Source organism: Buceros rhinoceros, unplaced genomic scaffold (assembly GCF_000710305.1).
Source record: "Buceros rhinoceros silvestris isolate BGI_N320 unplaced genomic scaffold, ASM71030v1 scaffold11221, whole genome shotgun sequence".
In the NCBI taxonomy this organism is placed as follows: Eukaryota; Metazoa; Chordata; class Aves; order Bucerotiformes; family Bucerotidae; genus Buceros; species Buceros rhinoceros.
The window spans coordinates 29,640-52,970 of NW_010393888.1; the positions used below are offsets into that span (position 1 = coordinate 29,640).

Sequence of the window (23,331 nt, forward strand, 5' to 3'; positions counted from 1 at the left end):
CGTGGATTCAATGGATGTGAGTAGAGTGCTCTTCACAAGCAATTCCACTTCCAGCCTGTGAGAAAAAATGACTGGTTTTCTGACAGACAGTTTGGCTGACTCCCCCACCATCAGCAGATGCTCTTGCTCAGGACACAAGTCCTAGTTGATTTTTTTCATGTTCACACAGCACTCTGTGGAACAGCAGGACTCTGGTCTTGAGTTCTCGTCCCTCCAGGCAGAGCTCAAACACTAAACTCACCTCACGAGTCTTGGCTGCCAGGCAGGTGTAGACAACTCTGAAGACAACTTTGTCCTTTGAAATTAGGAAGCAGATTCAGCAGCCCGTGAACACCTTGCCGCTGAGACTGATACAGCCTCTGAATTTTTGGCACTGCTCCTTTGAGGAAAAAAATTAATCATGAAATATGGTAGGGATAATTACCAAACTGCGAAGAGTGAGCTTTCAAACGAGCAACAGGCACGTTCTTGGGGAAGGAAAGGAGAGTGCTTGTTATTTTTAATTACAGCTCATTAGGCACAGAGAATCAGCTCTCAAATCAGTGGGAAGACTGACATTATTTCAGTAAAAGTCAAATCAACCACCAAAATATCTTATGAATTGGAAGTTTCTTTGCTCTGCTTTGAACTGTTTTCCTCTACAAATCCGCTTCTCTTGGGTGTACCACTTTGTTGTGTAAGCACAGCCAAAGTCAGATCTGCAGAGGAGAGCAGCTGGTGCTGAGGATCCAGCACCGATACCGTACATTCTCTAATGTATATCCACCAGGAGGCAGGGGAAAGGATTCTTTCAAACCCGCTGTGGTCTGGTGCTTTACATAAGAGCTGTGCGTTAGAGCTCCTGTTCATTAGAGCTCGTTACTGCTGGGGCATACTTTTAAAACTATTTTACCTGCGAGCAATCCAGCCTGAACATTCTCACACCACCCGTAATGCGAACCAAAGCCTGGTAAGTGGAAATCATTGTGATCTACTTCAAAAGCAGGCTTTAAATCCAAACGAAAATGTTAGTATAGGTATAGGTCATCTTAAACAGAAATGATCTGCAACAAAGGGAGACCTTAAAAGTTGTAGGCGAACTTCTGTAAGAATACGCTCAGCAACTGAAAGAGATGTGGCAGCTAACTTTTGTCCAGGAAATGTGTAAGTGAGAGCAGAGGCAACTGTGGTACTAATCCCACGTTGTCTCCATAAAGGTAAACAACTCTTTGTTATGTGATGCAACCGTGAAATCATGTCTCTGAAATATTCCTCGATGTGATACAAGCACTACTAAATGCAGATTTGGTGGCTTTTGATGTCCATAACAGTCTGTCATAGGGCAGTGATTACAGAAAATTATTGAAACTATTGCAGCTTCACGTTTTACCTTCCCTATTTTAGGGTTCTTTTGAGTCCCTCTTTGTCTTTGTCATATATTTCTCCTTATATTTGAAAAACAGAAGTTGATGGTTTTGGTGTAAAATTGGTTTAATTGAGATTCCATTTAGATTCTACTCTATAGTACAACAAAAGGGCAGCTAGTCTAGCACTTTAATTAATTAGAAACCTGTTTAGGACATGGAATGGTGTGTCTCAATCTCTAAATTGCCTATCAAGAATATTGTATGAAATTTTTGCTGATGTTTTTATGAGAAAGCTGTGCTGATTACTGTAATAAAATGCCTGTGGATGTGAGTTCAGGGAGTAATTCTGAGACCCAAGGGAAATGAGGTCCAAGGGATGTGTAAAATGTAAAGTCCTAACATGTACATTATTTCTGACCATTTGAAACCTTTGTGCCTCTTCTCCCAACTTTTCCCCATGTCTCTTTCTTTCCTCACTTTCCCATCTAATTTCTGTGAAAGACTCTGCTCCATGTAGAGGACACAAAGATCTCTCTTTGAGCTGTAACAGGCAAAGAAAGGACTACATTTACATGTTTTTTTCATGTGACCCCACGTAGACCAATACGCTCCTCCCAACACGATGGCACGGATTTCAGAAAGATGGGAAGTACCAGAAAGGCTGACATAAGCCTCTCTGTCTATGTAGAGCACTGGTCCCTTGCTGTCAAGAGTGCAATATTCTTGTCACAACCGAAAGGGAATCAATAAACATATATATTTTAAACCAGAGTCAGCATTGGCTTTTTTAGCTAGTTTACTTTTCTCACAAAACTCTTCAGCAAATAGCATTTCTTAGGCTTTGCAAAGACAGGCATCTCATATGAGTTAGTCTGACTTCTTGTTCAAAGCGTTTGGAAACTGACCATTTTAAGTAATGTTAATGGAAGGGAATTCTTTCAGTGATTGTGGCTGATGTTTACGCTGCTTCTATTGAAATCCCAGCAGAAATATGAAGTGTCTAGCACCAGAAGAACAATATTTGCATGGTGTAATTATTTTTACACATGATGAAAAAAAATGCACTGTAAAACTAATGGTGTTACAGAGTGAACAGACGAAATGATGAAGCTGAGTAAAGCTTATAGGGCAATGATAGGTATTGATTGCATGTGTGACAGCAAGATGATGCAAAGTTCAGATATTCTTCTCTGGGCCTCCCCTTAGAGAACAAAGTAATAGCTCTTCTCCGGTGAAACCAGAGGGCCTCCAAGTAAGATCTTTCAGGAAGCTTGGAAAGGAAACGAGCAGGGATTTGTTACAGACACTTCTGGCAGTGGTAAAAACCTCTTAAAGAGGGAGGGAATTACAGGGAAGTTATTGTTCATTCTGTACACACAAAGCATATTTTCGTTTAGTTTCACTTAATTTTGCTCTAGAAACCATCTTTGATATAGTGAGATAAGCATGGGAGTTTGGTGCATATGCAAGAATAAATACAACACCACTGGAGTTTGCACATGCAGCCTCTCATTTAAGCTTTCTATTAATTTTTAGTTTCATAGTCATGTTTTGAGGGTGCAGGTAGACATACGCCGGGATGTAGGAAAGCCAGTGCACATTCAAAACCTTTCACTTCCTAACTTCTACAGCTTTCCCGTTTCCTACTCTTCTCAAAGCATGACATGAATCAAATCCTCTGTTCTCATGCTAAAGTAGTACTTTTAAAAGATAATTGGGAGGTTGAAGCCCTCCATAGCAGAATTAGTAGCAATTGTCCAATTTTACCCATTACTACTTGTCCAATTCACTGACTGAATTGACTGTTTTCAGAGCAAAACTGGCATGCAGATAGGAGGCTTTGCAATGGTTGCTCTGTCCTTCTAGACTTGAATAAAAGTGATATTAAAAGTTATATTAACTCTGAATTTCTCATCTATTTATGAAATGAAGATTATTGCTGATGTTCAAAACTCTTTTTTCCTGTGGTATTAGTTCAATTTGCTGAGTTACGTGAGACTCTCAAACACAATAACCATTAACCTATATTATCAGGTAATTATTCTGGCTCTAATTTTCTCAGTCTAGAAAAGGGCTCTGTTGATTGAGACTGACAAGGAAGATACTAGTTCTTTTCATTTTTTTCATTGCCTTTTGTAAGACATCAGCCAGGAAGTGGAGTTACACCTATCATTTACAAACACACCAATTCTACAGAATCTATGAGGCTTTCCACCAAGTGAACTTAAAGTATTGTCAGCACACAGTTCTGAGAAGTAGCTGTGCCCGAGCTGTTCCAATGCAGGTTGTTCTCATTAATGATAAATTGATAGCATGAGAAAGAAATCTAGGAAATAGTGTCAAGGTAGATCAGTAGCCAATGTCTGCTCTGTATGATGTAGGTTTAAAGATAGAATGAAGATCCTTAAGTCAATGGACTTCAGATGTATGTGGTAACAGAAGGAGTTTATATGTTATGTGGAAATGCAGAGAAAACTATTCTGAGCAAATAATGTTAAATTCAGAAGAAATGCATCATGTCTCATTCCACTAATATTTTCTCTGAGGAAATAACTATGTGAGAGGCTAATCCTGTTCTCTACACAGACAAAACTCCCTTCAGGTTAGTGAGAGTTTTGCTGGTGTTAGAACTGCCTGATTGGTATCCAAATGTATTCAGATTTACATTTTGAAGTGTCTCACAATCTTTCCAGCAAAAAAATAGAACACTTAGGGGTCCCCATCCAGTGAAGATGTCCACACGGACAGATTATTTACGGCCAAAGTGATTTACAAGAGCAGAGGCTAAGTCTGCCATTAAGATCATTGACATAGCCTTCCTCAAAAGCCGGCCAAGAAACATTAACATAAAACTCTCTTCTTATTACTGAACATTGTTTATAGCTGCTCTGTCAGAGCTTACCTCATATAGATTCAGTACAACTGCTCATGTATCCATTCCCCAATGCCAATTTTTGTGCTTTATTTCCCTTTATGTTAAAGAGGCCTAACTGCAGTGAAGTAAATATTATTCTTCTGGTACTGGGAATATGGAATTTGTAAACAAATTCCATGAGAAGCTTTTATATCTAGGCAGGCCACCAGCTTAATCAGATTATTAATTTCTGCTTGTTTCATTAAGATGTGAGATCATTCCATTTACAGTGGCTTTTATGGACCCTGGGATAGCGTGCCATTGCATGTGAGTTTGTGCTCTGAATAGGAATTTCAAAGCAATCTAAAAATCTTTTGTGTAGTGTTTCCTGAATATTCCAGAAAAATAGATTCCATTCCTTAGCATTGGCAGAACAAGTAATTAAAAAACTCCACAACAACACACTGACACAAGCAAAACAGAACTCCCCTCCACCTCACTAGAAAAGGAAACAGTTGTTAGTTTTACTTGTCCACCAAAAGTAGTTTATCTCATACAATATGTAGGTATCAATTTGGTAAGGGTACGGTGAAAGAATAATCACAATGACAGCTAATACATTCACAATTTTGAAAAAAAGTTGCCAAGATTTTCAGCTAATAACCTGGCCACGTAAGTGAAGAAACTCCTTTCAAATAAAGTCTCCCGAAATAAGGGAGAGAGTTTTATATGTTATCCGGCTAAACCTTATGTGGAAATGTGGAAACTTTATGTTGGGAAACAGTTTTTTACCCTAAAGAGTCAACAACCATTGTGATGATCGGTCATCTTTCAAAAGAAAATGCCACCCTATCTACAACACCTTTGTGGTAGATAACTATGGGAAACAGTTTAAATTACTGTGTCTCAGGAGACTTCAGCTTTCATTTTTAACTCTTGGCTAGTGTGGTAGTCACAAGGCTGCAAGGATTTTGGAAGGGAAATCCTTGTTAGTCCTGCCTGTTGAATTATTAAATATTCACAGGGTCAAAGACTGTGAGCATAACCCTGCACCAGTTGAGATACTTACTGAACTGTATGGGGATGTAGTACAAAAGACCCAGCTTTAAATCCTCAGCCTTTTGCTCAGCACTGCCATGAAAGCAGACATTTTTTCCTGGATTTTAAAGCTGAACTTTCATCCCCTACTGAATTTGAAACAAAACCACCTTGAACATTCAAATTAGCTCCCAGCATGTTTTAACTATAGCATCAATGTCACCCAGTGTCAAGCAATGACAGAAATTTGAATGGCACCTGTCCCTATGAAGACAACGAACATTCTTTCTGTTTTCTTAGACTTTCCTGTAAATTCACACCATGTGTAAATGTGATAATCAATGAGTTTGTTTATAGGCAGTCAGGACATTACAGTTTGTATCGAAGTGATAGAACATGCCTTTTTTTTCAGAACAAGCAGGCCTTATTATCACTCGTGGTATCGTATTATGCTTTTACTTTTGTAGGAGTACGTTATCATAATAGTCACCAAACAGATCATTGGTTGTTTGCATGAAGTTTCTATTACTTGGGCAAGATACTTCAGTTCTAGCCTACTGCATGCCAGTCCCTCCAATAGCGACCCTCCTGGGTGCAAAATGGCCAGTTACGTTGAGTTTTGTGGGATGAATGTCTTTCTAGAAAGTAATATATAATTAAAAGATCATGTAAGTTGTGACCTTTGTATTTGAAAAACTTCTGTTGCACTTAAAAAACCAAACCGACTTCAGTACTTCCTTTCTCTAAAACAAATAATTAAAACTTAAATCAGAGAAGTGTGGTAAGTTAAACAATTAATTATTGGGAGAGCATCTGGATCTTGAAAGATTTAGCAAGCACAAGGAAATAATTGCGGTAGGATCTTCATTAGGTTTGATACATTTTGCATAACTTTTTTCTTCTATTAAATTAACCACTGCTATTTGTCACTCAACTATTTCTGAGGCAATTAACCTAATACACATCCTGGCTTTGATCCATGACATACATCCATAATGCTCAAGTCAAACTCTGTGGTACTATTCTTTTTTTCTGTTGCGTCAAGGCAGAAGCATGAGTTTTGTACTTGTTCTTCACAGCTCTGCTGAGTTTACAAAAGGTACTGAGCACAATGAGCCAGGTCACGCCTGCTCTTTAAGATGCGCTTTGCAGAAAATTTAAGAGAAGAGGGACAAAGAATAATGTGCTAAGTACAGTGTTTTGTATGCATTGCTGGAAGCACAGTCCATATCACAACAGTCAGTTTGTATTACAGTAGTATTAGCTACATGTTGAGTTTTGCTTAACACTCCATTGCTAAAATGAAGGATGATCTTTGAGTTAAAAAGAGTAGAAAGAGAGAGAGTGAGAGAGAGCAGGAGAGGCTGGGCCACAAGCCATTTTTTTTTTTCTGTTGAAACCTATATTTAATGGTGCCCTTGATACTTAAAAGTTTTCTGACAGCTCTACAAAGCATTAGATTATCAGATTTAATGACTTTGGGCACCTAAATTAGGTATTTCATGTTTAGAAGCCTAAATTCAACCTACATGGCCTAATTTGAAAGCTGTCATTTAAATAGGGGCTAATCAGAATTTCTGAAAAACAACTCTTGTTTCAAGATTCAGATAGGGATTGAGATCGCCAAATTTCAAGACCTACATTCAGTAGGGGTTTTTTTGCACTGGATCACCATGTTCTTTCTTGCTTTTAGGGCAGCAGCGGGTAGGGAGGGAACCAAGAGTGCTGCAGCGGTACTGCAGAGGTATTCCTCTGTGCAGATCGTGGGGTTGTAAGAATGGATTAGGTTTTGTTATCCCCCCACCCTGCTTCCTCGAAGTTAGGGAATATTTATGAAGAAGGTTTAAGACATCGGGGGTGTACTGTGAAATTCTAAAACTTATTAGAAGATACCTATCCAGGACAAGGGAGAAAAAAGACTGTTCTTTTGTCAGCCTTGATATCGAATGCCGTAACTTATGAGCTTTTAACAGGAGTTGTAAGCAGTGAGACAAGTAGTTGCTGTTGACAGGAAGAAGTAGGGCACAATTGTTAGAGAGGGCAAGGGTTAATAGAATCAAGGAAATGTGGCACCTACAGGACTGAAGACATTTAACATCCATTTAATATCTTTGATTAAACAGGACAGAAACATGCTGTGTCTTAGCAATAAAATACTTTGTATGTAATAACTGTCAGCAGTATCTTGTTGATAAAGATTCTTGTTCATAGAAAATAAAATAAATTAGGATAAAGTTTCTAACAATCAGGAAAACAATGTTTTGAAGCAGCACAGAAATTAGAATAAAGTAGTGTCACTTTTGTCCCATTAAAGATGACGTTTTTTTCATTTCATAAGAGTGTTACCTGATATGAAGATACTCAAGAACAAGATGAAATTTTGTTCCTCCATTGCTAGGTGATCCTTTTAACTAGGCAGTTTGAGTTATTGAAAAACTGCCTCCCACATTAAGGGAATCTTAAGGGCTCCTCCCAAACTGAAGAGGCAATTTGAACCTGTTTACTTTACAAGGCAGGCAAGATTTTCCATCGCTTAAAATTCTGGCTTAAAAATCTTATTCCAAATGCAAAATTGTGCATTACCCATGGGAATAAGCATGAGGTATTAATCTGCTTAGATTTCAATAATTTATCCTCTGAGGCACCCAATGGATAGCAAGTTTAGCCAAGTAGCTTGAGGGAATGTTTAAATAGAACTTTTCCACGTGTTAAACAAATATTGATGACTGACAGGAAAACATAAATTAAAATCACAAGAAAAATAGTCACAGAATCCATTGCTGTGATAGCGAGCTTTGCAAAGATACATGAAATCCCATCTGAAGGTAAACAATGTAGCCATTACTGTTAGAATTCCCTGTCTTTTCTTAGCCTTATATCCTACTGACTTACTGCATTTTTAAAAAATTTTTGCATAGGTTTGAAGTGTTTGGCCGTAATTTGATCTTCCCACTATGGGGATGTTTATCAAGTGACATCTGGATGGTTAACTACTCTGTCAAGATTTTTTTTTTTTTTTGTAACTTGGAGAGTGTTATCGCAGGTTTCCAGTCAATTGCAATGAAAAAACTTCCAAGTTACCTCTGCATAGAATTTCTCTTTTCCTCCTCCTTGATCTTGAAAAATTAGGTCAAACTTGATTTTTAGGTCACAGTAGAGAAGTACAAAAATCAGTAACTACTTCACACTGTGCCTTATAATAAGGCTACTTCGATCTTTTACTGAAGAGTTGAGAAGTGATGAGTTTCATACTCACCACTTATATAAAAAAGTTACATCATTTTGAATGACAAATAATTCATCTTATCAATATATGATAATCTGAGGATTTCAGTGATAGGTCCAAAAGTTTTTTTTTTAATTTAAAGTTCGAAATCTCGACATTCGAGAGCTAGAATAGCTTTTGGATGTGTTTTGCCTGATTCTAAGAGGAATCAAAAAAGTAGTTTAAAATCATCTGAGATATTTCTATAAATTGCTGTAGTATCATTGCAGTATCTTCAGACCTCCGAGTACCTACCAAGAGTTTTTCTTCATGCAAGATTTCCTATTTGTACCCTGGTGTGTACCCTGGTGGAGTGGGGCCTGCCAGCCAAGGGATGGAATAAGGATGGCTTTGCAACCCTGAAGTGTTCCGACACCTTGAATGGAGGTGAGTCCATGGGAACCAGAAGGTAAATGAGTTAAGTTCATTTCAAGCTACGGTCAATAAAAAAAGAGAGGAGGGCTGGAAATGCAAAACAGAAACAGCTTATTTATTTCACAGACCCATGGCCAGGGCTCTTAAGTGGTGCTGCCATATTGGTACTAATGACAGGGATGGGGAAGGAGTACAAGAAACAAACAAAAGCTCCAAACCATAGCCCAAACTGATTTTCAGGTTCTAAGAAGGGCTTTAAAATCTAAAATTACACGCACTTGAAATTGTTCTTTTAATTTCTCTATTCAATTATTATGCTTTCACTAGACTCCTATGGAAGAGAAGGAAAGAAAGGCAGAACAGAGCTTACTGGTGGCTGGAAGACTAGCAGAGAAGAGATGAGGAAAGCACAGTCCCGTTTTCTTTGTAGCACCTCTTTGCTATAGAAAACTTTTACTGCTTTTTTTGCGATCTTGAGAGAGGTCAGAAAAGAAGAACAAATGTGACCCTTAGAAAATAATCTCTTTCATCTCCCTTGCTCTGCTAAGGATACACTTCTTGTCTTGCAAATGGAGCCGTTTGACAATCATTGCTCTCAGTGTCTGGTTAAGCTTCATCTTTGGTGCTAACAACTAGTGCACTTTTGACCTCCCTGTGCTGCAGTAGACATGCAGTGCCAAAAAAGGTCAAGGAACAACTTTTCCACAAAGATTATAGTCTGACAAACCTTTTCCTCCACGCAACCTCAGAACTTGGATCTTGGCCTTATTGGACTTGATTTTAAGACAATTCAAGGTTGCTCCAGTGTGAGCAAAGGCATTCTTCTGCCATTGCTGTGGAGGCCCATACTAGTCCCCTTTTTGAGACAAACTTTTCTTTACACTTTGCCCAGTGTGTTTACTCTCAGCTTTCCGTGCCTTTAAAGAGGGAGACGGTAAGAGTTTTTTGTGCTCTGCAAAAGTATGGGCTTGTCTAGCTGTGGTGAGAGCAAAAAGGACAGTGCTGGTTTGAACAAGAAACGTAACTATGCAGGTTTTGGAATCACTAAATTATTCAGCTGCCCAGAGTTCATATGCAAGCACCATGAGTATTAAATACACAAGAGTATTAAATACATGAAAAAATGATTTTGGTTTTACATCAATAAAAACTAAGCCTTTCAGCATTGTCTTATGTAAATACTCTTAACTTAAAGACTGTAAAATAAATTAATATGCAATACCTGTTCCATTTTTCTGGCTTAAAAAGTACTAAGAACTTAGTCTCGCAAAAGTGGCCAGGAATTCAAATCCAGGCACCATTCCATCATTTAATCTGGGGGATTTATCTGAGTGATCCAGGTCCTGTCATTCCTTACTTTTTTCATGTTTATGTTCTAGGACACTTGGTATGCTATGAATAAGCTGGATCTCTGTCACTAGCCAGTGTTAAAGGACAATTTGTCATGTGCTATGGTGCTGCTGTTAGCAACTTTAATTATGGAAAGGACCCAACTTCTGCAAAATCTTGTGTTGGCAGCAACAATCACCAATTGCAACGCAATTTTTAAACCATAGCTAGTTAATGTACTGCTTAACTTACAGAATTTCTTTAGATCACAGGTATTTGTATTTCCTTTTAAGTGTGTAGTTTGTTACAGAACTCAATACTCAGATTCAAAACAATTCTTAGTTGCTTTTTCCAGATATTTACAGTGGTAAAATATAAAGATTTGGTTATGAAGTAAATTGTTTAAAACCTATTTCTAACTAGACCTTGAAAAGGAATTCTACTTCCAGAATGAAATCTTGAAAAAAAAAAAAAAAAAAAAAAAAAAAAAAAAAAAACCCAAACAGTCCAGCACAGAAGTAGGAAGAAATACGCAGCACTGTAGCAAGCTTATCGTGTTTAAAATGCCAGATTGATACTTAACCAAAAGTACTGACATATGATGGAGTATAGTCAGGATGAAACTGTTCTAGAGAAAGAAATGACTATGCCCTTTTTAAGCATACAGTATGTAAACATGTTTAAGGATATGGGCTAAGGAAATGGGCTGTAATTCTTTTTTCGGTCGTTTGCCGCATTTCAGACAGGTGCTGGCCCTTTGAGTCTATAGGCAGATTCATTCCACTTTAGTAGCACTTTAATGAGTTCATATTAGTTGTTCCTGGTTTCCTTCTACGTAATGGAAAATTACCTCCCATAAGGACTGGCTATTTATGGGGCAACGGCGACGATACTGTCTTTTAAGTGATGATTTCCTAGTCTCATCCAGTGTCCCATACAGTGGTGTATTTATTATTTGTTTATTTACACACTGCTTTGTCCTAGTGAATACAAGTCCTCACTACCCAACTTCTACTTTCCAACACTGCAAAGGAAGAAGTGCTTAGGGATCTTTCCCCCCTTTCATTCCAATCACGTACTCAATGCCGAGAACAGAATTTCCTGATAAGCAAAACAGACAATGAGAGCCTGTAGCTTGCTTTATGGCGCAGGCATTACTAGTAAATGAAACAGCAAGAGCTCGTTTTTCAGAACCACTATTTATGGATCCTTGTGTTGCAACAGCTTGGCTTCTGTTCTCTAACATTATCACAATGAAATTGCATTTAAAGACTCAGGACCTGGCTTTAAATGTGGATAGGCATAAATGGAAGAACTGCACACTAGGTAATTCTGCTTCTTAAAAATTTGACTGAAGAGAAACGTTTTGTGTGTCTATTTTGTGGATAGGAGTGGAGAGGAAGTGTTGGTGGCTTGCTGTTTGTTTTCTCCTTTTGATAACAAACAGATACTCTTCCAAAACATACTCTATGTTACCTTTAGCGCAAGGCAAAAAATAACAATGGAGTCACAAAAGAAGCAGCACTGGGGAAAATAATTTAAAAGAGTTGTTCATTCGAATATTTGCTATGAGGTCCCATTGGTAACAAACCACAAGATAAGGACATTTTTATCCAAACTGATGTTTCAGCAAATATGGAAGAAATGATGTATTTACCAGGTACATTTTAGATTCAAGTATATAACTGTAGTCATTAAAACAATTCTGTTAGTAGCCCACACCTACCTTGAGAAGTGTTTTTCTTGGTTGTGCAGAAGCCTTGTCAAATCCTCTCTTCTCCGTGTGCTGGCTCATTTACATCACTTACCAAATACCATTTTTCAAGCACCTGATCTGTCATTTCATTCCTTCTTATTAAAGACTGTCAGCTGCTGTTCACCAGAGTCTCTGGAAAGTTTATCCCATGTTCTTAAGCCTTTGTTTTCCAGCTCAACACACATATTCAGTGCTGAAAGTCAAAATTTTCCCCAGAGGCCCATTTTTCTACAGCACCAGATCTATATGTGCTTGTTGCAGATACTAAATAACTGCAGCCCTAATATTTCTGAAAAAGTCACGTCAAACCTTCTTTTTAAAAGACCTGGGTGAAATCTCAGCCCCTGTTCACAGATGACAGAATCACAGGATCATTTGTGTTGGAAGAAACCTTTAAGATCATCAAGTCCAGCCATTAACCCACTGCCAGGTCACCTCTTAGCCAGATCTCTAAGCATCCCATCTACATGTTTTAAATACCTCCAAGGATGGTGACTCCACCGCCTTCCTAGGCAGCCTGTTCCAATGCTTTATAACCCTTTCTGTAACGAAATTCTTCCTGAAATCGAACCAAAACCTCCCCTGGAGCAACTTGAGGCCATTTCCTCTCATCCTAGGGCTTGTTACTTGGGAAAACAGACTGATCCCCACCTGAAAACAGGCTACAACCTCCTTTCAGCCTCATTTTCTCCAGACTAAACAACCCCAGTTCCCTCAGCTGCTCCTCCTGGAACTTGTTCTCTAGACCCGTCTCCAACTTCATTGCCCTTCACTGGACATGCTCCAGCACCTCAGTGTCCTAGCAGTGAGGGTCCCAAACCTGAACCCAGTATTGAAGGCAGTGCAATCACAGCATTCACAGATGCCAGAGTTCAGCTGCAGATCTGTTTTGATGAAATCTCACACCCTGTTCAGAGATGCCAGTTCTAGTCGATGAGACAGGGCAAGCCAAGAACATTGTTCTGGTAGCAGCAAGAGCTAGTGGGAGGTTGTTCCTGAAACTGCTTTCTTTTTCATCCTTCTACAGACTTCATGAGCATATGATAAAATATAATTATTAGATTGTAGATTTCTAAGATTCACATGAACTTTCTTCATATCATTTTTTTAACTTGACTAAGCCTAAGACATACATTCAGAGATATTTCATTACTGTGTTTACTGCCATGATAAGGATCAGGACAGATAAATATTGTTGCCATTGAAAAAACAGAAGAAAATAATTCTGGTGTGTAACAAATACTAAAAGAACCACCTGAACCTTCAGACGAGGATTTTTAAGTTGGCTGGCAATTGAAACCATATAGCTTCTTCTAAGAAAACAGTAAAATTAAGAATTTCATTTGTATGCAAAATGTGGCTTCCCTCCTAGCTTATTTTAAAGACCCATAAAGTAAAAATCCTGGTATAAAATTTTCTTGAAAGAAAAAATAAAAAAGGCATATGATTGCATAAAACTTTCAAAGTACAATGGAAGTCTAAGAGAAATATAATTATTATTGTTGGTTTATCACCTCAAACATGTTGTTGTAAATGTCATTATATCAGATGAGTTTGAAAACAGGTTTTCCATTTCACACTTTATTTGACAAGGTGATTCATTGTGTGGAGCAGTTTAAGATGTCAGTCCTTGTGGAAAGAATTGAGTTGTGCTGGTGCGCTTATGAGCATTCCTCCATCAAAGTGTATGATTAAAGAAGGGTTATTCTTCTGAAATATTGTTACCCAACTGGCCTGAAATATGTGTTTTCTTTATTGAAATATAATTTATTACAGTTAACTCCTTCTAGGTAGCCAGGTATACGTTACATATGATATATGAAAAGCTGGTTACAGTTAGCCACAAAATCATATTTGAGATAATTTCTTATGCTGCAGCACAACAGCTTGTCAAGTAATTGAAATAATTTGTTTCTGACATCACATCTTCATTCTCAACAGGGAGAGGAAGAGGAAAGAAAAGAAACCCTGGCATTTTCTATGCTTTTTGTATGTGCCTTGTGTCTGTCAGTGGCCCATTTCTGATTGCATCAGAGAAAGGCAGAAATTATCCGTCTTACTTGGACATTTTTGCATCAAGTTTGGGAAATTTCCCCCATTCTTTCAGTGGACAACAAGATTTCATCATGGAGAAAGAAGTTTGCTCTCCACTGTCATTAGTTTGAACTAACCTGCTATCTTAGCACAGCTGTCTCTTCTATATTTAGACTCCTTTACAATCTCACTAAGCTATTTGACTCAGTCATTTCTCGTAGAAATGAAATTCCACAGATTAATTATATATCATGCAAAGGAGAACGATATCTCCTTCCATCACGTCAAAATTCACTACCAATCCATTTCCGTGAGTGACTTGGTATTATGTGGCTGGGAGAAATAGAAAGACAGATTTGTCTTAACTAAACCATTCATTATTTTGAATACTATCATGTCTGTTGTGTTACAAAATGCTAACAAATAGTTATACATATATACTGTAGTCATAACTCAACTCTCCCTCTCCCTCTCCTTCTCCCTCTCCTCCTCTTCTCCTCTCCTCCTCTCCTCCTCTCCTTTTCCTTTTCCTTTTCTTTTTCTCAGAGATCTTCTACGCTTGTCTAATATGGTGACCTTTAAATTTCCAGATGCTGTTCTACATATGAAAATCCACTGAGCAGGATATATAGCTAAGGACTACAGTGCCGATACACTTACTGCCTTTGTTTTGTCCCCTTACTAGGGCCATAACAGTAATGAGTGGCACAGAAATATGTACACACAGATTACAATTTGACTTTACTCACAGTTGACGGTAACTATTAAGAAGACATCCCTTCCTCACCGAAGTACTCATACATAGATATCCCTCCTCCAAGAAGAGACTTCAATACCCTATGTTTAATGCAATCAAATGTTAATTAACTGCCAATGGTGCATCTGATTGATATGCTTGGTATTCTGAAGAGCATATTCAGAAAAATGAGTATTCATGAATAGCATCACTTTACAGTTTGCAGTAACAAGTCTAGCAATAGAGATAAATCTGTTTCAGTGCAGTGTACGCTCCTATCATTCTATTTAACCAGAGCTAGTTCCCATCAACCATCCCTGAAACTCTACTTCCTCCTCTGCTTCTCTCTTTTTCAGTCATCAGCCATCATGACACTTGTGGATCCAAATCCTTCCTCCAGCCTAGCTAGCAAACCTGCAGCATTACAGATCCACCAGCCACCTTCTCTTCACTCCAAGCCCCTTTGGCTCTGCCCACCTTTCAGATCGCTACCTGCAAATTGCCTGCTGCAAACATAACTTCCAAACCCTTCCTTTAGTTGCTGAATTGTGCAAGAAGAAAAGGTACAAGTGGTGAACTGCTCAGCTCAGAGGACCAGAGGGTAAGAGATGGAGGAATATGTAAAATGAACAGCAATGCTTCTGAGAAACATTCATATTCTTATTTAAGGCAAACTCCCCTTTCAGAGGAAGCTTTCTTTAGTAGTCATATTAATAGTGCAAAATAGATCTCTATGTGCATGAAAATCTTTTTAGACTTTGCCTCCACAAAATATGGCCACAAGAATCTCTGATCGATCAGCTGGGCTGGCAGAGATGCTCAGCAACCCAACAGAGCTGTGGGGTTGTTTTTTTGTTGGTGAGCAGGCTTTTATTATTCATGCCACAATTTTAACCATTGAAAAGGCATTTCCATAATCTTTTCAGCACTTTGAAAGGCCATACTTTGAGGTAAGTAAAGCAAAAACTATAGAGAGGCATAGATCTGTCTGGCATCGGTATGTCGGGATGATAAATAACGATCAGTTAATAGAACTATCATAATCCTACGCAGCTTAGAGCACCCTCAATTAAACTGCTGGCAGGGGACCACTAGGATTTGCAGAAAGATTGCTTTTTTGTTTTCTTTCCCTTTCATAATTTTTTGTCTGCCTTTGTATATTCTTTAAAATCTACTTGCTACAACATCATTTTTGAGCTTGTTAGAGGCAGATGTTTCTCAGCCCAAATTTGGTCCCATTCCTTACAAAGAAGCGATAAACCCCATGCCCTCTAAAGGCAACTCTGGGATCAGGCTTTTGATTCAAGAGCTACAGAACAGAAGTCCAGGTATACATGCACAGTCGCCTGTATGAGAAATTGCCACATCACCTTGCCTGCGGGCAAGTTATTTACCGTAGCATTTGTCTCCCCTTGATAAAAAATGAATACATTGGTGGTAGATGGTTGATTCTCAGTATCAGTTCTTGTAGAGCCTAATTTTTTCATTCTGTAAATGAAGTGCATCAAGAATGGTTTAGGCTTTTCCACTCTTGCTTGAAATCTTGTCAAATATGTTTCCCTTTCTCTGTCACTCTCATAACATTTCTTTGGAAAATGCTTCAACTGGATCCTTGCTGCATTTAAAACATCCTCACAGTAATTACAAGAAAGAGAAAAATCTTAGAGGTAGAGGTAAAAAATTTACTTGTCTTAACTGTTCTTTTCATACAGTATCATTTCATTTTAAGCATGGTGTGATTCTGAAAATTCTAAAAATTACTGCTTGTATTTTTTAGGAATTAGTTCGACAATAACTACAATATCCTAGTAATATTTGTACACTACAATTACTGACCTACAATTCTAACTTCACTTTTAGCTTAGCTTATTTCCCCACTCTCCAGAAATGGAGCAATACTACTTGCTTTTGCATAGGAAATTCCATTCTTAAAGCACTGAAGCACTTAGAATCCATCCAGTGCACAGACCTAAGTGATGCCGAGTTCATTTACGGTCTAGTCCTTAAAAACATTTCTAAAATGAGGGATGAGCATGTATTTACTGAGTAAACAGTACTCATGAAAAATGTGATGCACGTTGGTAGAAAAGGCACGATGGACAGGATGAGTCTGAAAAATTAGAAGCACAGCACTGGAGGAAATAGATCAGCTGTCATTTGTTGGCCAAAGTCCCACTCAAAGTGATGCTATTATTAGAAATAAGTTTGTAGAAACTTGTCAGTGAAGGAGATTGACTTGGCTAAGAACTTGACATCCCTGTTAATCCTCTTGAGCCACATATGAATATGGTCTGGCCTAAACATTAATAACCCTTTTTCTGTGCACTGCAGCACAGGAACTTTTACAATGTTGTTCCTGATGTCTTCAAGCAAAAAAAAAAAAAAAGGCAGTCCTTTTATCAGATATATTTTACTTAAAATATGTTGTTTTCTTCAACACAGGGGAATTGGAATAAAACTCTACACTATGTAGGAGGCTATGTCATCTGTGGATCTTGTCACCAAGGAGGAAGGCCAAGATGCCATCTAACTGACAGTGGCTCTGTATCTGAGTTTATTGTGAAACAAACAGGAACCATTTCAGTATTTTGCATGTGTTTGTGTGCTTAAGTGCACACATGTATACAATGAACAGCACAAACAACGATAAGAACAGAGATGCCACCTAAATTTCTCTTGCTGTTACAAAGGTTCAGAGGTACCATAAAAACTCTTTGACTTACCTTGGGAAAAAGACAAACCATCAAGTGAGAAAGCATGGCGACGTGGTTTATAAGGCTATCTGCACATAAAACTATGTTTGTGATTATAAAATACCTCTTAAATGGTAGTCCCAGGCAGGTGTTTCACCATCAGTGTGAGCGTGCATTCCCTTTGCTTAGAGCTGAGGAGTTCTGGCTCTCCGTGGAAGGAATGTGAAGCAGGCAGGAAAGGGAGATCCACGTGTCAGGGCCATTGCTGTCAAATGGCCTCCTCACACATTGCAGATGTTGTTCAAGCATGAGCCAAGGAGTGTGTGGAATAAAAAGCAGCCTGTGGAGCTTTAGGTGTGGATAAATGCTGCAGAAAGGTTGCAGCATGATTCTACACAAGAGAATGTCACCAGCAGGGAACAGGAATCTATGTACGGGCTGATCTTAGAGGTAATAGTGGTGCATCAACATTAATTTTACACTATACCAATATTTTTCTTTAGGGAGTTAGCTCTAGAACTTCTCGCAAGCTCTAGGCATGATTTGGTCACAAGCATACGACTTACACTAAAATATGAACAAAACCTGTAGGGTATATATCAGAGATTTGTTTTCCTTTATAAATCAATTTTTATTGACAACAAAGTCCAATATATTCTGAGGAGAAAAATGAAAAAGGGTAAACCTTCTAACCATGCCCAGAAAGGAATAGTTGATAATGATGGGCCTAGCATCACAGTCATAAAAATCTTGGCTTTATCTCATGAGACCAAATAATATAGACCTGGGAATACTAGTTAAATTGAAATGTTCAGCATCTCTCAAAAAAGGAACCACAGAAATTTGAGTTGTGACCATATAATATTCCAGATATTGTATGATGAATATGTCTTTTATTGATTTGACAAGTCTACTATTTTCCCCCAGGAGAAAAGTGAATTTGTGGCAAATGGCCTAATAGAATGGTACAAGTAACTGATGGAGTTCTGCACAGTCTGTTGGGTGAGGTGACAGATCTGAAAAGCCTCTGTCTTACTCGCTTTCCTGTCATAGAGTAAGGTATGACTATACAGTCAAAGTAAGTTTAAAAAATACAACATAAACCAGAAAATGCTAGGGAGAAGAAAAAAGGATTCCAAACTCATTTCCCATGCCAAGACTATTTTTTAAGTCAGGTGTGAAATAACTCGTAAAAGAACATAATTACTAAAATTCGAAGTTACATTCTGAATTACTTTATATATATTTCAAAAATTATTTAAAATATATGAAATTGATCTTTAGCTATATAGTGATACACTCTCGGTAATGACAGGTTAACCTGTTGGATTTGTTCTTGATACAAGATACGTGAAGCAGAAAACTTTACAGAATCAAAAGCCGCTGTTAATAATTACTAGTTCCTATTTACTCTTTTGTTTGAGTTGTTTCTGCTTCTCTGCCCACATCGTAGCCTACCCAAGGCTATGCAGTGGAAATTTAAATTGAGAGATATATAATTTGACTCTTGCAGTAATGGGAAGCTGTTAATGATTTGGAAAACATGAGGATTTTTGAAAATACCTGTTCCTTCAGTGCAGAATGAATATATCAGCTGGTCATTATAGTTCCTCTAAGCTACTAGATAAGCTGGTCAAACTGATGCACATTTTTTAAAAAAAGAAGAATGTTAAAGGTTTTTGCAAAAAACATTTATATACTTGGAAAACTAATGATTAAATGTGGTATGGGAGAGCAACTTTCCTTGCAAATTTCCTGACATCCCTTCCCAACGGCGTTTTCAGGAGAAGAATGCCATGATTGCAGAGATAGGTTATAAATCTGTCTGGCTTGTTTTGGCCACCCAATAGAGTTCTAACACAAGATAAAAATATCTAAAATGTCTGGTCTAAGTCACTAAAACAGCCAACTGTAAAAGTGTCTATATAAATATATATAACACCTATTCAATATAATTATGCAAATGAATGAAATTTTAAGAATCAGACAACAAACTGTTACTGATAAACAAAGAAAAGATCTGCTATAAATGTGTGTCTGATCATTGCCACCACTGCAGCTGGCAATGAATTAGTTTAAACTGCTAAGTATTTGAGTCTCCTCGGTTGGCCCGAAAGACCTGCAGAATCTTTAAGGAAAAAGTTCTTTACCTTTAAGCTAGGTTATACAAATCTTCACCAGCTATGGAATCACATATCTAGGGATTATTTGCAAACAAAACCATATTCTTCCGAACCTCAGTGAGGCATTCTGTTCTTGGAACGCAGGTAAAACAGATCACCAGTTCTGCTTTTTTTTTTCCCCAATAAACTATGTTTATTATGCCAATTCTAATTACCATGCAATCTAATGGTTTTAAGGCTTATATTTTCCACGTCACCAGACATCACAAACATGAAAGCGTTTTATACTGTCATTATACATCAATGTTTGCACTTGGTTATACATATATACAGAAATTATTCACACATCTTAACCTTGCTATTTCCTCCTTTCAAACCAACATAATTTTACTGTGAAAGCAGCTTTTTAATAAATGGTATAAGAAATACAGCAAGGCACACATTTTTAAAAAACTTTTTTTCTCATTACCACCTCAAGAAGCATAAAAAACAAAATGTTGTACTTAATTCAATAGAATGTCAACAATTCCTAATATACAACACCATGTAGTTGTTTCTTGAAGTGTTGCATAGATTAAATTTTAAAATTAAATAAATAAAATGCCATTTATTTTAATTGTTTATTCTTTAAATGTATTGATTCAGGAGGGCTAAGGACTTCCTTTTTCTGCAATCCAACAAAATTGTCATTTTAAAGTAAAATAGTTTCCATATACTTATGCATTATACACATAAATATTAAATTTGATACATAAAAGAGAAGGGTACTGACAGGTATAGTTCTGAAAAGATGAACCAGACTGATCGCGAATTCTGTGGCACTTCAAAACTTTAAAGAACAGAACCAGTGCTAAGTAGTACAGGAGCATTCAGTTGAGGAAGGGGAGGTCATTAGAGGTAGCTTGGGAGAGGAATCCTTATGAAAGCAAATGGCCTTGCTACAATACAAAATGATCACTGAAACAGGACTAGCATACGCAGCCTGATCACAAAGCCAACATGGACAAACCACATTTGGAAAGAAAATTTATCCTGGGAGTCAGTGTAATGAAAGGCAGTGATACAAAGGAATTGGAGGTCATCCCAGGGTTTACAGGATGAACCTGCACCTGAATTGCAGCCAAGATTCTAAAAGGAAACAAAAAAGTAATAGTAGGTTACAGAAAATGAAGTTTTATTTGCAAAACATAGCTCTTCCAGAACAACCATAGCCAGTCATTAAACGGTCACATGCCAGAGCCTTTAAAGCAGAAGCGTACAGTAGGCAAACAATGACTTTGAACAGCCTGAGGTACAAGTTAGTGTTAAAAAATTGTATTGATGTAGAAAACTCATTGATTTTTTTAAAGACTTTGTTTCTAAAGAAACAAGGGAAGTCATCAAATCTGACCTTTTCCCTGGATCCTGATCTCATCCTTACCTGTGAATTTACCCCCAGCACTCTCAGAAGTGCACCAATCAATGAAAACGTAGGAATTTTCAAAAGCCAAGCAACACAAAGATCTACCCGTCACTTATTTTAATATTTATGTAAACATATAGAATGAGATTTCAATGGAGAGGAGGACAGGATTGTCATAGAATTGGTCCATGATATAATTGTCAGTGGCATCACTGTATTTTTAAATTGTAGATAGCTATTTCGACACTTCTATTACCAGCAATGACTTACATTTTCATACTACAGAATTATCGAGCTCAGAGTTTAGAGTTAGACGACTCATCAAAGAGCGTAGGCTTCTGATGAGGATTGTGAAGAAATAACCATGAGAATACAGATTAAAGACTCGTGCAGAGTACATCTGGGAGGCATTTCCTAGGAGGCACTCCAGACCTGTGTTCTGTGCCTTCCAAATGAAGCACGAATATCTGGATCTATCCAGTTACCTTCTCTTTAGATCTAATTTGCTGTAACTGACACACACGCACCCATTTATAGAAGAAATCTACTTGCATAAAGATAGTGAAAAGCTCAAGAGTTTGTTTAGAAATGAAGAACCGATCTGAATAAAAGGGAAGATTGTATCAAAAAGTCTCTACCACTCTGGCACGAGTTTCACACATCTATATGTGAAAATATACCTATAGTAAGAAAACTCTCACTGATGGGCTATCTTAAGTTTTTTAAAAATTATGCAATTCATAGACAATGCAAGATTTGTTCATTCTATTGGCATTTTAAGTCAGCTGTAAGGAGCTAAAAACTCAGTCTGTTTTAAATTCTGTAAAGAAACATTACAGCATCTATGTCCCTATAAAAACCTCTAGGAAAAAAAAATGGTAAGCAAAGATTTTTTTCTTGTCTCTAAAAGTAAATGATTACACATTAACTGTTGTGTAAACCTGTGTAATACTTTTCTTCTGTACGGAATAATTAACTAATAGTACTTTGCATTTATCTATCATCTTTTATCTGGGGATCTCAAAACACTTCTTAGTGAATAAATCATGCTTCATAGGTCCCATTGATCATTATTCTCATTATTTCGTTGCTAAAGAAACTGAGTCAAGGAAGGCATAAGTCATACCAAAAAAACCTGTTGCTGACCAGGAAATAACAGTCAGGTCTTCTGAGTACCAGTCCTGGGTTTCTCCTGGCTACACTCAGCGGCAGGATGTTCTGGGTAACATTGCAGCACTGTTAGATAAACCCTATTTAGTTTTCTTAAAGCCAAGCAATAGGGGTTTTTTCCCCTAAATTAAGTTAAAACTTCAGTTTAAATTACAAATTCTGCACAAAAGGAAATAGTTTTTGGACTTACTTGTAAGAACTAACAAATTACACACAGATTTCTAACATTGCCTCTAGGAAAGACTTTGGACACATCACACGAACCTCCTTAAGGTGTTGATCTCCACGTATATTGAATATGTGAGAAAATCCTCATCCCATTGGTGAGTCAGGGGTCACAGTGACAGCAGATGTTTGCATGATCTCATAAACAGAAAGACAGTTCTTTCAAGCTGTCCTCTGCTTGAGACATAAAATCAGCATAAAATCATCTGCTGAGGGGCACCGTGATGGCTCGTACAAGAGACTGGTCAGTGCTGACAGGGAGTTTTTTAAGCCTGATATAGTATTGTTATGGTTTTCCCATAATGATAATTTTTTTTGTAGTACATTGTTAAACAACAAGATTGCAATATTTGGCAAAATTATTTTCTTCACTATTCCTTCTATTCTCCAAGTTAAATACTAAAACAATATAAAATCAAACTACATTTGAAACTATGCCATTTTCAGCTTTAAATTCTCAGTATGCTCTTAAGGTACATATATACTATAGATTATTTTTCTCTAGGTATTGCAGCTACACATGAAATTACACATTTAAATGAGCTCACAGCACAGGTGCTACAGGAAAAATAATGGTGTTTGCCATTTATCTTTCAAATTAAATAATGTGTTTTTAAATAGTAACTTTTTTCATAATACACTTATGGGAACAACATTTATCTGTCACATTTTAAAAGATGTATTAGTAATAAATGTAAATTACCTTTGGAAAATCAGTAATTAGCCTCATCAAAAAATAAACAATCTGCCACCAAAAAGATAATCTTTAGCATAGTTAAGTATAATAACTGTTATTTGAATAAGTTAACAAATTAGGATAGATTGCTTCTGTAATTCATTCCCCATAGCATGAGAGATGAAGTTAAAGCACCAAGCTTGTGAATGGGGGAAGGGAGATCAGACTTTAGTGAAACCAAATCTAGCAGCTCACATTTTCATTTTTTGATGTGCCAGAGATAAACTATATGTATCCTATGGGTTTACT

The 23,331-nt window shown here is 37.4% G+C and overlaps 1 protein-coding gene across 1 annotated transcript in view; it reads right to left on the reverse strand.

Annotated features, from left to right (window-relative positions):
- Positions 1-20,154: 20,154 nt before the first annotated feature.
- The window catches only part of AKAP6 (A kinase (PRKA) anchor protein 6), a gene marked incomplete at its 5' end in the record, with an annotated part of 29,764 nt that continues 26,587 nt past the window's right edge, over positions 20,155-23,331 (reverse strand). The window contains one exon of the mRNA XM_010145052.1: positions 20,155-20,677. The remainder of the gene's footprint in view (positions 20,678-23,331) is intronic.